The sequence below is a fragment of the Apium graveolens genome, chromosome 10, assembly GCF_009905375.1.
Source record: "Apium graveolens cultivar Ventura chromosome 10, ASM990537v1, whole genome shotgun sequence".
Taxonomy (NCBI): domain Eukaryota; kingdom Viridiplantae; phylum Streptophyta; class Magnoliopsida; order Apiales; family Apiaceae; genus Apium; species Apium graveolens.
Genome location: NC_133656.1, coordinates 13309990 through 13317432, shown reverse-complemented (window position 1 = coordinate 13317432; position 7443 = coordinate 13309990). Strand labels below are relative to the sequence as shown.

Genomic DNA, 7443 nt, shown 5'->3' with positions numbered 1-7443 from the left:
AAAATGAAATGAACATGCAAGACATTCGAGACAACAAATCCAAGAACAAAATAAATAATAACTAGAATTACAGAAGGTGACAAAGAATATATGGATTTAGATGTCAAGGATGCTTCTGAGAACTTTGATCATGGTTCCTGGCCCCGCTTACCAGCTTGTGTAAGTGAATTTCATTAATAGGATCAATGCAATCTGATGAAAGCACATGGGTTTGATTTATGAGTTTAATATAGAGTAATTTTGACATTTAATTTGCTATGCTGTGATTGATCTTTTGATTAGAAGAGGGGAAGGATAATATTGGAATTTGCTGACTTGATTAAAGAGAATGTAGAAGAATTAGCGGCATTGGATGCAATTGATGCTGGCAAGTTATTTGGTTTTGGCAAGGTATTGAAAATTCCTTCTTCTGTAAACAATTTGCATTACTATGCTAGCGCAGCTGCAAAAGTTCACTGAAACACTTTGAAAAGTCTAGGGAATCCCAACTTTGCGTGAACCAACTAGAGTTGGTGGAATTATTAGTTGCTGGATGCACCATGATTGTTAAACCTACTGAGCATATGCCACTTTCTGCTCTTTACTTTGTAATACTTAGCCAAGCTGGTATCTTCAAGTCTTTATACAATTATTTTCTTTTTTATTCATCTAACTAATATTTGGAATTTAAATACCATTTTGATGGCCATTTTCACATAAGCTTGTATTCCTGATAGAGTACTCAATTTTGCAACTTGATATGGCCCAACAGCTGGTGCAACCATATGCTCTCATATGGACATCAACTAAGTAACTACCGTATAAGATTATATCATTGCTTATTTTATGATAATTTGTAAAATGTTTAAGTTACTATTCTCATTGATCATTTTAGGTTGATTTTACAGGTTCAACTGAAGTAGGCAGACTAGAGTTAGAGGGAAAGTCTCCGCTCTTAATCTTTGATGATGCCGATGTTGATACTGCAACAGATTTGGCTCTTTTTGGAGGTTTGTATAACAAGGTACGATGAAGTACTTGAACTAGTTATCTGTTTTGACTTGTGATGTGCTAAGCTTATTAGCGATTTCAGTTCCTGACAGCTCCTACTGTTCTTAATTATTATTGTTTTTATTAGAGGGGAAAACTATTTTAGTTCATGGTAATTTTCCATCCAACTCATGATTTTGATGATTTGTTTCATTTCCAGGTTTAGGATGTTTTCACTTGCTGATCTGTTTCGCCACTGAACAACTTTAAGAATATTTGGTTTTGTTTTTACTCTGATTTTGATTGAAATTTTCATTACTTTGTCAACATAATTCAGTCAATTTACTGAACATCTATCAAGCTATGCAACTGCTATCGAGTTGAATCCCAGCGACATAGCCTGACATTCCAAAGGTTCTTCACGGTTGAATTCCAGCAACAAAGCATGACTAGAAAGCGTGCATATAAGAAAGAATGATTGAGCCTAAGAAGTTGATGATGCTGTCCATTCAGATGGAGACGAATCTGCCTAGTTGATTCCCAATTATGTCTTCTTTTAACTTAATAATTTAAATTATATATTTCCATCTAGACCAAGGGGGTGTTTGATTGATGGTTAATGTGTCCGGCTAACGGGAATCGGAACGTTAAATCCAAGTGATAGTATTTGAATTACCAATTTAGTGGTGAGGAATGGGAACTCCATTCCCTCTTGGTGGGTAAATCAAACCCACCATACCCCTTGAGTTTCCATTTTATTCCCATTCCCATTAATCCTCATTCCCATACCCTCCATTCCCATTTCCGATTCCCATTACCATGGTATATCCAAACGCCTCCTAAGTCTTTTGTGTAAATTATGCCTTGATTTTAATGGCTAAATTATATGTGTGACTTAGATTTGGAACGCTTTTGTAAGACTACAATGTAACGGTCATGGTACCGCTTTTGGATTGCTGGAAACTTGATACCTGGATTGTGATTTGTCAATTGAATTTGTGGCTTATACGCTTGGTTAGTTGTATTTACAACAAGTATCTTTCATTTTTTTAAGAATGTTTCTATTTCATTAAATTATGTTGCTAAAAAGTTACAAAATCAGTACAATAGGGTCGAAATCATTGCAATATCTTGATTAAAATTATTTCCATTGGTCTAATATTTTTGCCTTAAAGTCATTAAAAAGAAAGGAATTAAAGCTAGTGCAATTCTATATAGGTGTTGCTGTAGACAATAATTTGTTGTTATATCGATGTATTACAATAAATTATTTGTTGCTATATAGGGTGCCATATTCGTTGCTAAATCAACTAATTGCAACGCACTCGGATGCAATGCCCAATTTTTGCATAACTGTTGCCGTAGACTCTATTACAACATATGTAGCACTTAAGATAATATTTTCTCACTTTTGCTATAAGCAATGTATGGTGTAGTGAGTATATTAATTCTTATAAGATACAACGTTATTCGTCTATTTTTAATTATATCAGATCAACGGCTGAGATTGTTTTTGCGGTACATGACCAAAATTTTGGATAAAAAGTCCCTTACGGTTATTATATATAAAGGATATATTTTTTAAAGCCCAAAAGGGGATTATTGAACCTTAAAAAACTAAAAATTGTTAAATTATGGTACGTCACTAAATTTAAAAAATGTTAATTTAAAATGATTGTTAAAAATGTAACATTAACTAGTATTTACTGCCCCACAACAACACCTAATAAAAAGCTAAAAACAAAAAAAAATCAACTACTTAACGCTGCATAATCTAGCGTGTTACACATAATTAAAAAAAATGGATTAGAGGCGGTCCTGGAATCTAGGCCCGTCTAGCCCAATGAGTATCTTGGCCTGAAATTATCATGGTTTGGGTAAGTCACGTACAATTCGGTTTTTGAAAGAAATTACCCATAATAAAAAGCCCAGTATAATTTTTTCATGTGAGACTTTAGCTAAAAAACAAAAAATAGAATAGTTATGTCGTAGTTTGCAGTTTGCAGAGTATGTGGCTGTGGATGTTCAAGGAAGGAGTGGAGGTTTGACGTTGCTATGGAAAAATAAGGGAGCATGTAAAGTATTAGAAGCCACGAGAAATTTCATTGATTTTGAAGTGGAGCATGACCAAATAGGGAGATGGAGATACTCTGGAATCTATGGGTTTCCGGAGCGTTGTCGAAGGAGAGAGTCCTGGGATATGTTAAGAACGTTAAAAGATAAATCTATGTTGCCCTGGTGTGTGTTGGGAGATTTTAACGATGTGACGTTTGTTCATGAGAAGAGAGGAGGGAGATGTCAGCCATTAAAGTTATTAACAGGTTTTTCTACTGCACTCCTTCATTGTAGTTTGATGGACTTGGGATATGTGGGAGAAAAATACACTTGCGAGAAGTCTAGGGGTCAACATAATTGGATGCAGGAAAGATTGGGTTGTGGAGTGGCAATTCAAGGATGAAGTGATTTCCTTCCTTTAGCGGAGGTACGGGTACTTGATGTTGCAACTTCTGATCACCTGCCAATCTTTTTGAGTTTAAATAGACAAGTTTATACTTTTAAGGGTCCTATATTTTGTTTCGAGAATGTGTGGCTTCGAGAGAAAGACTGCAAGGGTAACATCCTGAACACATGGGAGTATGCTGGGAGGTTGGGGATTGTTGATAAAATTAAAATTTATGGACAAAAGTTATATGAATGGGGTAGGGGTATAAAAAATGAGTACAAGCAACATATACAAGAATGTAGGAATATGCTTCGAAAGTTCAGGTCGAGAAGAGATGAAGCAGGGGTACAAAGATATAATAGAGGTCGATGGGATTACTTGAATTTACTGGAAAAACAGAAGGTGTACTGGAAACAGAGGGCGAAGCAACACTGATTGTGAGAAGGAGATAAAAACACACATTTTTTCCATCATTTTGCATCAACAAGTGTTAGGTAATGAATACAACACAAGGGGGTGAATGTGTTTTATACAATTTTAATGGCTTTTTGAACTGTTATGAATGGTAAACAAAGTAATCTATCTTGTAGAGATAATATACTTTAAAAGGAATATTAAACATGCACATGAACACACTATCTTTCAAAACTCACTTTATTTTATATAAAAATCAAGCTAGTATTTTGCTACAAATTTCTGGGTTCTTGATATGTTAAGAACTCAGGTTCTCTCTTCAGAGTTACTAGAATTTTTTATCTATGGTTACAACTGAAATAAAGCATCCAGTGTTCACTTTATAGAACAGTAACCACTGGTTTTACACATCATGCAATAGCATGTACTAAACCCTATTTTAAGTTAACTAAAGCCTTTTATTTCTGGCTTAGTGTATCTTTGCAAATCGTGCATGTCTGTGACTTTACTTTATCAGTTAATCTTGGCCTTTGATCTTGTACTCTTCAAGCTGCTTTTGTAGACTTTCCAAATCAGTGATTGATTTGTTTGTTGATTGATAATCTTGGATATTTAACTGGTCTGCACTCTGTACTTTGAGTTATACCTCAAGATCTCCAGTTTATTATATAGAGAACTCGGCATCTCGATAAATATAATGGCTTATCAAGATCTCTTAGTACTCTATAGTTGATTTTGACTTATCGAAGTCTCTGAGTTCTCTATAAGAGAATTTGGCTTGTCGGGGTCTCTAAATTTCTGTATATAGAATTGACTTGTCGATATCTCCAATCTTCATGTCTTCATTTTGACTTGTCGATAACTTTGAGTTCTCTAGTGCAAAAATGACTTGTCGATATCTCAGAGATCTCTAGTGATATTTTGACTTATCAATATCTCTGAGATCTCTAGTGATAATTTGACTTATCGATATCTCTGAGATTTCTAGTGATAATTTGACTTATCGATATCTCTGAGATCTGTAGTGATATTTTGACTTGTCGATAAGTCATTATGGAGTTCTTGAATGACTTCTCTATAACACTTAATCTGTGACTTGTAGATTTCTTGACTTAGAATGTTTTTCCCAAAACAGATTTATTCAACTCCATGCTTCTTCACACTTTCTATGAGGCATGATCTTCATGATTTTCTTCCAGAGTTTATTCTTAGGCTTGAGACTGTTTATAAAAAAATACTCCAGTTTAATCTATTTACATTTTAACAAACTTAAGTGATACAATACAAAATGCAAACTTAAACTATCCTACAACTTACTTAGGGCTGCCAATTTGACTTAGTCTTGTTATAGTACAGGCATGTCTTGCACAACAATCTCCCCCAATTTGTGAGAAGATTGCTTATCACAAATTCATGCATGTAACAAGACTAATCCCAAGCTACAATGAACAAATAAACTTTACATGCAAATTGACACAAATATAATATTCATACATTAGGTGATTTCTTGAGTTTAACAGATACACACATCAGACAAATGTCTCATCTCCCGTTTCTTCTCTAATGAGGTCCTTTAAATTTACAAGTATTTCCAGTTCCTCAATGATTGGTGTTCCTCTTAAAGATTCCACAAGTTTGAGCTTGTCATGTATTGAATAGTTACTCAGTAAATCAATCCTAAATCTTAAGAATATGCTAGCTTTGATATTTAGAAATTTTCCATCCTTGGTAACTCTGCTCATCCCTTTTTCCTTGAGATCTTCAGATTTTTGAATGTACATTTATATCTCCTCATCATAATTTCTCTTCCTCTCCACACTTTCAGCCTTGTTTCTTAATCTTCTTTCTTCCCTTTCTACTAACCATTCAGCCAAAACAGATCTCTATGCCTTAGTTGTTGTATCCTTATCCTTCAGTAAGCTTATCACTCTCTTGATCTCTGTGGGTGAAAAGGTGTCCATTAAATTGCTGCCAAGAAATGTGAATGATCCATCCTGATAGTAGATTCTTACTTCCCTTAGTGTTACAACCCAAACTCTGATCATTTCTTCAGCTAATTGTTGAAAGTAGTCTTCATCTGAGATGCACCAGTTTAGAGGTAGAAAATTACTTTGATTATAACAATTCCAGGTGGCCCTCTCAGTAACTTGCATTTTCTTAGGTTTTCTCCCAACAGACTTGTAGTGAATTTTGGTTGATAGCTTAACAGAAGGTAGGTTTGAGAAATGTTTGGTTTGAAGTGATTGGTATTTTCAGAAAAGTGTTAGCAGTTTGTTTGTAAAAGTATTTAGGCTTTGAGGTGGTTTGGTGTTTGAGTTTATTGGCCTAGAAGGTTGAGTTTGGTTAATTTGGATTTTTAGGGTTTGTTGTGGTTTCGAACCATCTTGCCTTTCTTTCTTCTTCTCTCTTCTCCACTCTTCTTGTCATCTCCCGTCTTCTCATCCTGCTTTTTGTCATTACTACCAGTTGCCCTTGAAGATTGACTTGGGTTTGAGCCAAAAGGTTTTTTCTCATCATGCTTCTGCTCATCATCATCCTTGTCATCTTTTAAATTGAATTGTGATGTTGGTAATGTAACATCAGGAAAATATCATGTAATTATTTACATCAATTAATGATTATTATGTGAATATTATATGAATTTTTGGTGAATTATCCGATGACTTGATAATAATATGTGGATGTTTGTATGTAATAAAATGTGAGTATGTTAATTTTAATATGTCCAGAATAAAATGTAGATAATTAAGGCATTTTTCTGGTAATCTTTTGAGTATTATATGATTTTATAATGATTTATGAATTTATTAATTAATTTCTGAATAATTACAAAATTATTTTATAAAGCCGAGAATTTTCCGACTTCAACTATTTTTACGTTTTTACAAACCGAAACTCTTCCTAAAACTCCTTTGTAACCTAATCTGGTAATTCCGGACATTTTCCGTGTTTTGACTTTTTCGATCCAGATTACGGTTTGACCCGTGCGCGGCCCGGCGCAAGATTTTCGATACGACAATCATTTCGGTAAATCAACGAAACCCGTATTCTCGAAAGACGATATATTATTACATTATTTTTGTATAAACTGTTTTATAAAAAGCCCGGTTGGGATAATTATCGAAAATTGATATCAAATCGAATCGTTATTGCAGTTACTTAGCGGCTAAGTAACTAATTTACCGATCCAAAATGATCCAAAACGAACCAATATTCCGTAAATATAAATAGCATATTTCTTATTTTATTTTATTCGTTTATTCATTTACAAGTTACAACCAGTAAAAATATAATAATTACAGAGAAAAACCCTAAAAATGATACGTTCTTGAGAATCAAACGCACGAGCGAAGGCGCTGAACTCTGATTTAAGCGTGTAATATATCAAAACGAAGCTCTCAAAAAGTACTTTCTGAATCAATCAACCATTTCAGTGCAGAAATTAAGGTAATTTTCTTATTTATTTATTTATATTCAAATTATTTGATAATTAAATTTTGAAAACTTTGTCTTGATGTTGTTGATATATTTTGATGATTCCATCGTGTAGATAATATTTTTCTGGTCAATTTCATATATTATACTTTAAAAATAGAGTTCAATAACATGTATAAATT

At 33.7% G+C, this 7443-nt stretch overlaps 1 long non-coding RNA gene across 3 annotated transcripts; it reads left to right on the top strand.

Annotated features, from left to right (window-relative positions):
• The first annotated feature begins 240 nt into the window (after positions 1-240).
• Positions 241-1548, top strand: LOC141693637 (uncharacterized). Of its 3 annotated transcripts, none has more exons than XR_012563166.1 (3): positions 241-390; positions 888-1003; positions 1190-1548. It is a non-coding gene; the product is annotated as an uncharacterized LOC141693637 (long non-coding RNA). The 3 variants fall into 3 exon arrangements; XR_012563167.1 differs by having other exon boundaries at positions 875-1003; XR_012563168.1 differs by lacking the exon at positions 241-390 and adding an exon at positions 422-789.
• Positions 1549-7443: the final 5895 nt, after the last annotated feature.